This window comes from Aedes aegypti, chromosome 1 (genome assembly GCF_002204515.2).
Source record: "Aedes aegypti strain LVP_AGWG chromosome 1, AaegL5.0 Primary Assembly, whole genome shotgun sequence".
NCBI lineage: Eukaryota > Metazoa > Arthropoda > Insecta > Diptera > Culicidae > Aedes > Aedes aegypti.
The window spans coordinates 264557486-264570150 of NC_035107.1; the positions used below are offsets into that span (position 1 = coordinate 264557486).

Genomic DNA, 12665 nt, shown 5'->3' on the forward strand with positions numbered 1-12665 from the left:
GAAATTGGATTTTTAGTGTGGCGCTTTTTTCTTACGATATTTATGAACACAGCACAATACTCGATCGAAAAAACAAGTAATATGTTAACAAGTGCTTGTCTTGATTTCAACCTCATCCATAATACAACACATGGCGCATGGATCCGTTCACTAGGTTCAGTTCGCTTTTTCTTAACGAGCCATTGAGTCACTGAACCGTTTGAAAAATACCATTCACTAAAGTTTTGGATGTTTTGGATGTTTGAGTTACAGACAAACAGACGTAACGCTGACGAAATTTCTATCGACCACTAATTGAACGATCATTTCAAATTCTCTGTGTTACAAATCTCACAACCAGAGGCGCGCATTTTTTTTTTCTGTGCATTTGACGTTTCACACTACCGCCATCTGCAGGTCTTTTTGCACGAAACAGTGATTCGTGCAGCATGCTCACCAGATGATGATAGTGTCAGCTGGGCGTTGGTTTTAGATAAATTTCTAAGCCTGCGTCATAATCACGCAGTGAGATAGAGAAAGATAACTATTAGGAAGAATGTTTCAAATGAGGGGCTCAAACGCAAAAGGGTGTGAGTGACATTTGGTCGGTTTTGAGCTGAGAATATAAAAAATTCTACTGTTTCCAACGGTATTTTTTAGTGATTTTTACGTTGTGTGTAAAATATAACATAAATCGTAGAAGATTGGCTTATTTTTTTGACTGTCATACAATTTATATGTGGTGAAAAATTGCTGAAAAAACTTTAAAATCGATTTCCTCAAAACTATATGTTTGCCTCTTATACACCCCTCTAAAATTTAAATGTATACATCGGCCTTACAGTTGAGGTCGAAATACACATATCTGTCGAAGGATATAAACTCTTGAGGAATTTAATAGTATAGTACTAAAATCGGGTTTCATTGATATGGAAGTATTGTTAGGCAACTCGAAGATTCGTCACAATGGCATTGCTTTTCACGTCATTTTCACAGCTTCAAAGATAATGTAATTGTCTTGCAATACTACTTAGTGCATCGAAATAAACGCAAATTTAAACTGCGAAACCTGCATCATCAAAATATATTTGCTTAATTTTACACGACCATATAACATTGTAGCATTTCTATTTAATTTCAGATAAATATTTATTGACCATCTAATGTTTTTTAGCCCACAGCCGTTACAGCGAACTGACACCCGCAATGTCAAATGAATGGAAAAACTTTCCCCCCTAAATTGAAAGCACGTGGTTTACGCAAAATGACAGCAGTACATCTATGTATTGATGTTAGATATCAGGAGTCACTGAATACGATGAGTGTACTTGCTGTCTAATTCATGTACCGTGCTTCGTAATTGAAAGTTCTGTATAATCTGTGACCGCTCATATTTGGAGACATGAGCAGATAATCGCCATAATTGGATTTATCTTGAGACAGACAATATCTAATCTAATCTAATCTAATCTAATCTAAGCGCTTGCACAGCCAATATTGAATTGCATCCTGGAAATACTGGAATTTTTTCTAGTATTTTCTTGTCAGCATTAATGTTTGCGGAATATCGGTGATACTACACAAATATTAAAATGGCCAGGCCCACTGTGCAGACTTGGTCTTGAAGATAACTCAAAAGTTCACGGCGATCAGATTATCCACTTATGAATAATGTGATAGACGTAAATGTTTGAATTGTTTTAATGAAGAAACGGGGACAACCGTACCAACCGTCTCATTTCAGGGAAAAAGTTCAAATCGTTGGGAGTGGCGTTGCTAAGAATGTTAATGCACACTCCATTGTTGTCGATGCTCTTCTTTTAGGGATGGGACACAGGTATTTCTTCCTTATGTCCTGGCTCGGAAGCCTAGGCTAAAGCGCCGTTACTTGCTCTCTGAAACGAGAAGAAAACATTAAGGTTGACTATCCCACCCCTTTTTATTTGCAGAACATATATAATCGCAAATCGTATATAGAATTCAAACATTACGATAGTTTGAAAACAATAGTTTTGTTAGTTCAGGTCTTCAACGCCCAAAAACTTTTAAATATATGCATTCAGCGCATGTAAAATTTAATTCATATAATAATAGTCCTTTCGAATGCTTGAGAAAGCGCTCGGAACAGAAACAGGTTTCATAAATGAAGGAGATTTCGAAAATTAACAAAACAATAATGAATCTGAACAATTAACATAAGACTATACTAATAATGAACGATCTCACCACTCGTCTACCATCATTTGAATCCCCTCCTGGATATTGGCTTCCGCCTGTGTTTTAATGCCAGTGATTGGATGTTTTGCTGGAGGGCACTTTGCACTTCTTTTTGGTGTACACAACAGCCAAATCCTTTCTCCTGTGCGAACTCCAAATCCTTCCGGAAAATGATGTTTCTTAGCAAGGCTAGTCACTTTCTCACACCTTTTCACTAAACAACAGAATTTAAATTTGAATCAATTAAGAAATTTCAAAATCGAAATCTGAAAAATTTGACGGGAGCTGTGTAGGAGCAAAATTTTTCACACCCGATCACAGACGCGGCACACTTCGATCTCATTTATCTTGAGACAGACAATATTTTCATTTACATGAACGTGTGTCCTGATTTGACACTATTGCTCGTTGCACGGTGACGTCATGGACGTGAACGAGTTGAAATTTCATGAGGCGACGTCCAAAAATTATGTAACGCTCGAAAGAGCGGGATGGAGTAGGCTCAAGCGTAAAATAAATCATAAAAAAATATAAGAAGTTTAACTGAGGGCGGTCAAAAATTTCCTATTTTTACGTTACGTAATGAATGGATGCTGCCTTATGAAAATTAGCTTCTCAGGTCAATCTATATTACAGATAAGAAAATGAACAGCGTTTTACCTGATGTTTGAAGTTTGTCGATCTGAAAAAAAAAATACAATATGTTAATAAATGTTGGAAAGTGTCAAAAAAAACTTTCAAATGATAACGATTTAGAGCATAAAACCTTCATTACAATACATTCTTTATTTAAATTCTAATACGAAAGGTGACAAAAAGCATATCAGAAATATCTATCTTCTATATAAATAAAAATGGAATGGTGTTTGTATGTCACGAAATGGCTTACGAACGGGTTAGCGTATTTGGATGATTCTTTCTCCATTTTGTTCGTCAACGGTTCCGACGTGTTTGTGTGTATAAAAATCCCAGGATATTCACCGGGGAAATTGAAAAAACGAGCGCAAACGAAACTGTCATTTTATATGGGACGATTAAAAGCGTTTTTCAACAGCCTACTCGATGGCAAGACGAAGTTTGCCGGGACCACTAGTTATACATAATTTCTATATATTTTCGGTAACCATGCTACAAGTTTTTGTTTTGTTACCCTTTGAAACTCAAATAATGTCAAAGTTGTTTCCACAAAAAAGTACTCCATTGATTTGTATCAATTAATTTAAACAATGTTTTATTTAAATTAAATTAAACATAGGGAAGATTCAAATATGACGTCCTTCGCTTTTCAGGATTTCTAGACACCCCCTCTCCACCATCTGTCACGCTTTTTCCAATACCTAATGCATGCACTGTCACACTTCCATAGACCCCCCCTCTCCCTAATGATGTACGTCATTTTTGGATGATTCCATATCATAATTTTTTTCACGATCCCGGTTGTGCCAATCTCGCTGATTTAACCGAGATAAAGCTAAAAGTTGTCAGATTGCTTACCAACGAAGCACGATTTACTGGCATTCGGCTTATATTTGTTGAGATATCATGAAATTTGTTTGCTGACTACTTGCCTTACGAATTTCGGTTATATTTAGCCAAGATTCGGCATTCTAAATTAAGCGTGAAAAAAAAAATGTTGATATTGAAAACGACGCACTGAGTGAAATTGGAAGTTTTGGAATCACAATAATTCACATATCTGAGTAATATGGTTCTCTTGAAACTAAACAAAAAAAATCTCAGCACTCGTGTACTTCGTCATTTTATTGAAAAATCAAACATTATAAATCTGCATAATACTCCTCAATGCAAGCAATTTTCTTTGAAATAAAAACTTTTTTTTAAAGGGAAACCTACACGTTAATGCTGCAAGTGTACATTTTGCCCTTTGATGGAAGCACCACACTAGACGACGGATTTGCATGCAACGCCCAGTTGCACAATCTGAAAACATTCCTTTCGAAAAGTTTACCGGACTGAGGCGGGAAGAGAACCCACACTCCTTGACACGATGCGGCTTAATGCCGGACGACACTAACCACACGGCCACAACACCCACGTTATTCGAGAATAAACGGTTTAATGACCAAAAAACAACCATACTCCCAGTCAACATTTTGGTTTTTGTAACTTTTGTTATACATCATTCTATATGAATCAATTCACGCGTATAAAATGCATAGTACGGCTACGTATGACCAAAGTGATTTTGATTTTTGTCATACAAATATGTGATTTGGAATGCACATTCATATACGAATCGTGATGATCAGTACAGGAACTTACACTTAAGCTTACACAACATATTAACATTCAAAGTTTGCATGTTTGTAGTTTGCAGTTTGCACCAATGTGGTTATTTTTGGTTGGTATATTTTTCGAATTTGCTGGAACAATCTCACAGATTTCAATAAGTTCATCGAATATATTTATCATTTGATGACTCTTTACGGTATTAACTAGAAAATGTCAAAAATTTTGAATGTGACGAATATGCAATTATGAGCAGTGTAGACATTGATTTGTACTAACATTTGCCTCACAGTTGCTTACACCTTCAAAAACTGTCAATATATCTATGCAAAACTGACCTATATTAAAATGAAATAGTCAAAAATCATTATAAGACATCTATAAACTAGAAAACACAGAATGTCTGTGATGCCAAAGAAACTTAAAGCATGCTTGTAAGGAAATGTTGTTTGGTACCGACCTGATAAAATTTACCCCAATGATCAATTTACCCCTGGATTACGGTACCGTAAAACGGGGTAACTTTGATAGTTTTTTTTCTGAGAAAACTTGAATATTTATGCATGCTGTTTCAAAGAATTACAATTTATATTTTTAAAACAAGTACTGGCATCCAGATAGCTGGCATCCAGATACAGGGGCCCAGATAGCCGTAGCGGTAAACGCGCAGCTACCCAGCATGACCATGCTGAGGGTCGTGGGTTCGAATCCCACGGGTCGAGGATCTTTTCGTAAAGGAAATTTTCTCGATTCCCAGGGCATAGAGTATCTTCGTACCTGCCACACGATATACACATGCAAAGATGGTCAGTCGGCAAAGAAAGCTCTCAGTTAATAACTGTGGAAGTGCTCATAAGAACACTAATCTGAGATGCAGGCTTTGTCCCAGTTGGGACGTAACGCCAGAAAGAAGAACTGGCACCCTAGCTGTCGATCGCAGTTGATAGATTGCCAAAAGATTTATTTTGAATGGATATATAATTTTTCATATAATCGAAAGTCGGTTTTCTGTTTTAGGGTAACTTTGATAATGGATTATAAATCAAACAAAATTGAATGAATTACGGAACATTTATAGGGCATTACATACCTTTAGGCGTTTAACGCTATATAGAAATTTCTGACTTAGATTACAAAAATGGTCCCAGTTTGTGAAAGTGGTATTCGCCAAGAGATTTGAGACTGATTTCATGTTCTACTACAACTACGCTGTCAAGGATAAGTGACGAACTCATTATGACTTCATGATGTAGGTCGTATAACAGATTGTTTGTTAGCGTTTCGAAAATGCTAAAATCTTATTTGTTATAATTATTTGCATATAAATCTTCAAATATACTTGATTCCAACGAAAATAGCTTCGACATGAAGTGTCATACTAACACTCTTTACTTCTGCATTCTTTTTGCTTAACAGATTAACAGAAACTTTGTTATTTCGTTTAGTATGTTGTGGGTCTCGCACTATCAAAGTTACTCGCATTATCAAAGTTACCCCGTTTTACGGTACTGGAAAAACTGGGGAAAAATAACTGAAGCATCATTATGTATGCAAAATATCATAGGATTTTTAAAGCGCCTATTCGATGGTCATTAGTTTAGTTTTTGCGTACCCAACGTGTGTTTTCGAGAATTTCTTAATCTTCAATCAGCTGTTGAAAATTCCTCTTTCAATCGTTTTTTTTTATGAATGGCATCTGATCCGAATTCCGGTTCATCTAATGGTTCCGGAGTTATTCCTGATTACTATGGGGTCAAAACCTGCTGAAATACGACGACAAATCACATGTTTTTAATATGTTTATGCATAAAACGCTTGTAATGTTTGCAATATTTTTATACATAAAACGTTATTGATGTATACAATAGTATATTATTAGGTATCTGCGACATCTGTGGTTTCGATTATTCGTTCATTTTCCTCAGAAATGTTCCGACAGGACTGCAGTGCACTGCTTTCAAAACTTTCTCTAGTAATCTCTAAAAACCCATTACCCAACCTCTGCTAAAACATTTTGATTGAATTAAGCCTATATTTAATTTAAGGATTGTATAAAATATGCATAAACAAATTGTGATTGACATTTCATCAAGATTGTCATTAGAAATTCTATGATGACTACAATGAAACTTCGTCGAGGTATTTTTATTAAAAATCACCAGGAAATCTTCCAAAATTCTGCCCACAATTGTTGTGCGAATTCCACCATCTAACATGCTTTGCGCAAAAGTCACGTAGACTAATCAGTAGGTATTTCAGACCACACCCTTCCACATACTTTCGTATTCATTTTTTTATCTATTCAAAATTTGTATGGTGTCTGAACTTACGGAATTTCTCCATAAGTTCAAAAATCTAAAAACCAGTTCGTCAATAAACATTTCCATCGATTTTATCGAATATTAATCAATACAAAAAAATAATTAAATGATGCTGATCAAGAACAATTCTAAATTTCCATCAAAATATATTCCAGCGATACCGCTCAGTAGTTTTTAAAACTCTTGGGGCCCAGATAGCCGTAGCGGTAAACGCGTAGCTATTCAGCAAGACCAAGCTGAGGGTCGTGGGTTCGAATCCCACCGGTCGAGGATCTTTTCGGGTTGGAAATTTTCTCGACTTCCCTGGGCATAGAGTATCTTCGTACCTGCCACACGATATACACATGCAAAAATGGTCATTGGCATAGTAAGCTCTCAGTTAATAACTGTGGAAGTGCTCATTAGAACACTAAGCTGAGAAGCAGGCTCTGTCCCAGTGGGGACGTAACGCCAGAAAGAAGAAGGGGTAGTTTTTTGGTTAATTATTTTGAAAGTCTTCACAGCAGCCCACCGACATTTAATCTTTAATGAAGTGACATCAATACACACCTACACCAGTAACATTATCATTATTGAGCTACATTCATTACAGCCAGTCTGATTAATCTGGGTCACGACACACGCTCTCAACTTCCGCTCCACGCCGGCAATAAATTATCGACGGTAAATAATTGTCAATCGGTACTACGCTCTTATCTGTCACCAGCCCTCCCCCTTTATGGCTCCAATCAGCCTCGGACCCAACAGCGTCACTGATTAAAACATCCACCATCAATAGGCTACTCCCCGATAGAGATGACTCTGAAGTGCGTTCAATTATTTTTGCACACCATGTGAGCGTGCTGCTGACTGGTAAAAGTGACTCATATTACATGAAAATCATAACCAGCGTGAGTTAGTTTTGCAAATATCGAGTCTGATGCCGTTTGTGCACGCCAACGTAGTTGTCCAGAAGAAAGCAACTGCGTCATTTGGAATACAAAAGCAAAAAGGCGCCATCATTTGTGTGCAGCCTTTCACATTAGTTGAATCAAATCAAAGGATCCTCTTTCCATGTGATTGTCAACTGATTCCTGTTTTTGTGACTTTTTAAAAATTGCGTTGGAACTTGATTTGAAAATCTGTTATGATTAAAACCTTATCCCAAACGGAGACTATGGTGTACCAGGGCACCTTCCACAATAGTTTGCCCTTCCTGTGCTACCGAAAGCAATGATCCAGGAAAACTTGAGTTTCTTCGAGGAAATCGGTAACCCTCTTTTACCCTTGTGAATACTTGCTCCACTTCTAGTCACGACACTGTGACGGCTGGAACAGCCGTTGATATACCTATCAAGCTGACAGGTCAAGAAGAGGAAGACAGAAAGATCTGGAATGGTTTGTCTATATTGCAACCATTGTTAGAGCAGAAGAACTCGATATCGCTAAGGTGAAAATTTGTAATGAAATATGAAGCAGAATGAAATATATCTAAATTTCTTACAGTTAGACTGCCGTGAATCACAAGTCAGTCCCATCTGTAAAAAGTAGGCACAGAGAAAATCGACTTCGAAGTTCACAAATTCGTTTTCCATACGAATATTTCAAAAATTCCAGTGGATTTGAACATGTTCCAATCTTAATGAAACTTTCACAATTTGCTTTTCACTATGATATATATCCAAGAAAAATATAAATATGATCAGAATACGGTTCATTTACTGCCCGCAGTTGCTACTCCGTTATTGCAAGAACAGCTGAACTTACACAGGGAACCAACAGATGCTACTCAGGATCAGTAGCATATTCAATGTGTAAGTACTAGTGTTCTCATTATTATAACAAACAAAGCCGGCGCCGGCTGCGTCCGAATGCAGGTCAATTTGAGGATGGGAGGGAAATGTTGACGTGTTACTTGCTTTACGGAAGCCGAGGAGTCCTCTGCACTTCTATAAGAAAACACTGGGAGTTTGGATATGGGAAAGGATTCGTTTTGGTGAACGATGAAGATAAAGTTTGAAACGAATACGTGAGCATATACACGGGTGACCGATGCCGATAGTGCGATTATTACGCGAACCGAATACAATTGATCCGGATTCCGTCGCTCGCCCATAAAGGAACAAGCAACAGATTCTACGGGCCAAACACTACTTTACACTTGCAAACCGATTTATGAGAGTAAAACTTAAAACTAAACAAAGATAATAAAATTTATCAGAAAACAAAATTTGCAGCGAAAGCTACGTTACACCAAACATCAATACCGATGCTCGACGAAAATCGACCTTGTGAGATCGTTCTTGACCCCTCAAAATTTTGGGAACAATCTTTTGATAAATCGTGAGCAATTTAACTCGTCGATATAGAGACGGTTCCTCCACAAAATATTACGGAGATGATCGGTGATCAGAAACCGCGCCATGCACACACAGAATACTCGGAGTAAACGGAGATGGATAAGTCAACAAAACAGCCACGCCAAGGTGGCGAATTGGATGATAAGTTGTGCAGAGCAGAAGGAGGATAGCTGCATTCCCACATCAATGTATACAGGCATTCCACCGTAGCCGCCATCGTCTTCCAGTCAAGCCAACCAGAATGCTGTTGCTAGCCAAGCCCTGTCAAGCATCCTGCACTACCGAACCAAAGATCGGCTTGGCAAGCATCCGGTGTCTGTCCTGCGATTTCAACAACAGTTCTTGATGCGGCGTGCAACGGGGTTTTGCTCTGGTGAGCATGAACGGAACGATCTGTTGATCGTCCGCTAACCTGTTGCTTGGTGCAACAGGGCACAGGACCGATAGCTCGACTGGAATGTGACTCTGATGACTCAAGCCTTCACGGAAGGTTGTTTTGGCTTCCACTGAGAGAGGAGGGAAAGGCGGTTTGATTCACTTGACTACTGTTCTGTATTCTCGACTTGATGTTACAAAGCTTGAAACGTGATGGATGAAAAGAAACTGATTCATGATTCAAAGAAAACTGATTGGAAACTGATGAAATTCTTGCGCATGCAAGCTGCTTATATAGGCTGCAGGTAAACAAAGTCTTGCATGCGCAGCGGTGTGGAGAATGATGGAAACATCCACTAGGGGGACTGGGGGTAGTTTGCCCACGTTAAGGATAACAGCGATTTTGAACGTGAAATACATTATTTTATGCTCTTTTTTAATTATGGTCAGATAAACAAACATGTTTTCTTTCAAATAGTAGAAACAGTAATCCATTTTAGCTTTTCTGGGGTTTAAAATTCATTTAAAAAAAGTAAGAGGTTGTTTCCGAGATACAACCGCCAAGTTGACGTTGGATAACGTTAGCTTCATTTATTTCCTGGCTTAAGACCGACACAAACTTATGAAAGATTTCTACTGATAAAAATCCAATCAATTTTCATATTATTTGTTGCATTTGTGGACATTGTGTGTTAGCACAGAAAATCTGTGGTGTAAGTTTGCTTCGGTTAACACTTCAACACCGATAGACACGCATGATCCACTAAGATTGGTTGCTTTAGTAGTTTACGAATCCAGTTTGAGGTTGAGGTACTTCTCCATGAAGTTCGCGAGCTCCATGTTCTCCTCTTTGCTCAAATCGATGTTAAAGTTCCTTTTGATACTGGAAGAAGTTCAGCACCATGAAGAACTTTTTCTGCTTCGTAGTGGTATCCGGGCAAATTTGCGATTCCAGAGCTCGGCCGTCATGGTCCTGCAGGAAGCGAATGGCCTATCTGATCGGTTTGTTTGAGATTACCAACCTGTGCGCGATCTATGCCAAACGTGTCAGCATCATACCAAAGGACATCCAACTGACTCGTCGTATCCGTGGAGAACGCGCTTAAATTGAATTGCAGGACAATTTAAAACAAAACGGGTCATTCGATGTAAAAGAGTTACAACCAGAGACACTTCATCTATAACTATTAATTGATTAATAAATTTATATATTTATCAATTATAATTTTGGTTGATTAGTTTTCTAGTTAGCTGTTGCTGATTAGTTTTAGCTCTTTGTTTGACAAATTAATACTCTGATCGCCCTAGCATGCATTTGCATGTACACGCAACCCGAGCCTGCAAGATTTCATTACAATTCTGCATGATTCTAATACAGAAATTGTATTAGATCGTTGCATATACAGAAATTGTAATGGTCGACAATACAAGGCATTGTATAACAAAGAACATGGAAAGAAGCGTAAGAATTCGGAAAAATATGCTTGTGTCCGCGCCGAGTTCGAGATGCATGAGAAACATGTTGGCTGCGTCATTACGCAGCCATGAGGCGTAATGAGTTCAAAAAGAATTTGCCGTTGACGTCGGGATTCGAACCGGGAGTGGTTTAACCAAATCATCCATCAAACGGCGCGCCATCCATCACGGCTATATTAGTGGCTTAACGAGAATATGTTTGAAGACAATTATAAACAACACCCGGCTGCTGTTGGCGAAACCGGAGAGGTCTCCAATTAGACACACGGTTGAGGAGCGTAATAAATATCAGCGTTATATTTGAGATTTCATCTTCGACAATATTCCCAGAATATCTGATGTGTATTAGAAGATAGTTCAGTACTGTCTTTGGCGATGTTTTAGTACATGATACGACCTACCTTGAAGAGTTGAGGATTATCCTTTTAACTGAGAACTTGGCCAGTAAGAGTGCTGCTTCTAAATAGATTAATATGAACCTTACAGAAGAAGTATTTTCTTCTTTTTTCTGGCGTGACATCCAAACTGTGAGAGAGCTTGCTTTTGAGCTTAGTGTTCTTTCGAGCACTTTTGCAGTTAATAACTAAGAGCTGTCCTCACCATTTGAGCACTGTGCTATGTTTTATCACATACGAGTTATTCGATAATGAAACCTCTGAAAACCTCCAAAACGATTAAATCTCAAATTCACTGGTTTTAAAGTTCGCGTTGTGAGAATGCGTTCTATAGGAGACGCGACTGATTCGAAAAGAGGAGCGGAGATATGGATTAGATATGGATTCGTGCGTTCCACGCTGTAAGGGAATGTTTGCATGTATTGGATACAATTGAATAAAACTTCAAATACGATGAGCTACCGGCGGACACAATACACACACTTAGATTTTTTTACGGATTCCTGTGAAATTTCACCGAAACCTCAACAGCTGAACATTCGGTGAAAATTCACCGAATAATCTGTGAAATCGTTGAACAGAATCGGGAATTGAATTCTCGACCTACCGATCAGGAAGCAGGCTTGTTACCTTTTTACCAGCTTTTACTGCTGATAAGTGGTGTGCAAAAAGTGGAACAAAAGGAGCTCATGCCTGCCAGAGTGGCTGTCAAATGATTTCACAGAAGTACGGTGCAAATAATGCTTTCACCGAACTGTTCGTTGGTATTTTACAGAATTACGGCAATTTTTGTTTCCACGAATTTCGGCGGTAAAAAAGTAGATTTCACGGATTTTGTCGGTAAAATACCTGGTTTCACAAAAAAATCTGCTTTTTTGTTATTTACATACCATATTCGGTGATTTATTTCACAGTATACTGCGATTTATTTTAAGTGTGCAATTCTTGTATAATTCTTATGCAGGATTTGTTGTAAGTTGGACCTTGCATCTTTTGTAAGCTACCGCGGGGCAAGTGTGTAAATGGGGTAAGTAAAAATAATATGAATATTTTACTGAATATGTGAATTAACGTTTTAAAAATCTTGAGTAGAACTTTGAGACCATTCATATAATAACAATAGTTGAGTGATTCATGAGATTTTGCAACCATTATTGTATAATATATCGAAAGATTGTCTACCTGTCAACTATTACTCTGTAACAAGTTGGCATCGCGCAGTCTCATTTTAATATTTTGAGTGGCAGAAAAGATGCGAAAAATAATGTTCTGTACCACTTTTAAGTTGCCTCTCTGACAGTTTTAAACTGAAA

General features: G+C 37.9%; 1 protein-coding gene across 2 annotated transcripts in view; it reads right to left on the reverse strand.

Moving 5' to 3' along the window:
* The window catches only part of LOC5573637, a 283372-nt gene that overhangs the window by 136856 nt on the left and 133851 nt on the right, over nucleotides 1-12665 (reverse strand). The window contains exon 2 of one of the 2 annotated variants that reach the window (XM_021837699.1): nucleotides 2857-2878. The exons of the other annotated variant lie outside the window; for it this stretch is intronic. The gene's annotated coding sequence lies outside the window, so the exon portion shown is untranslated. The remainder of the gene's footprint in view (nucleotides 1-2856; nucleotides 2879-12665) is intronic. 2 annotated transcript variants of the gene reach the window in all.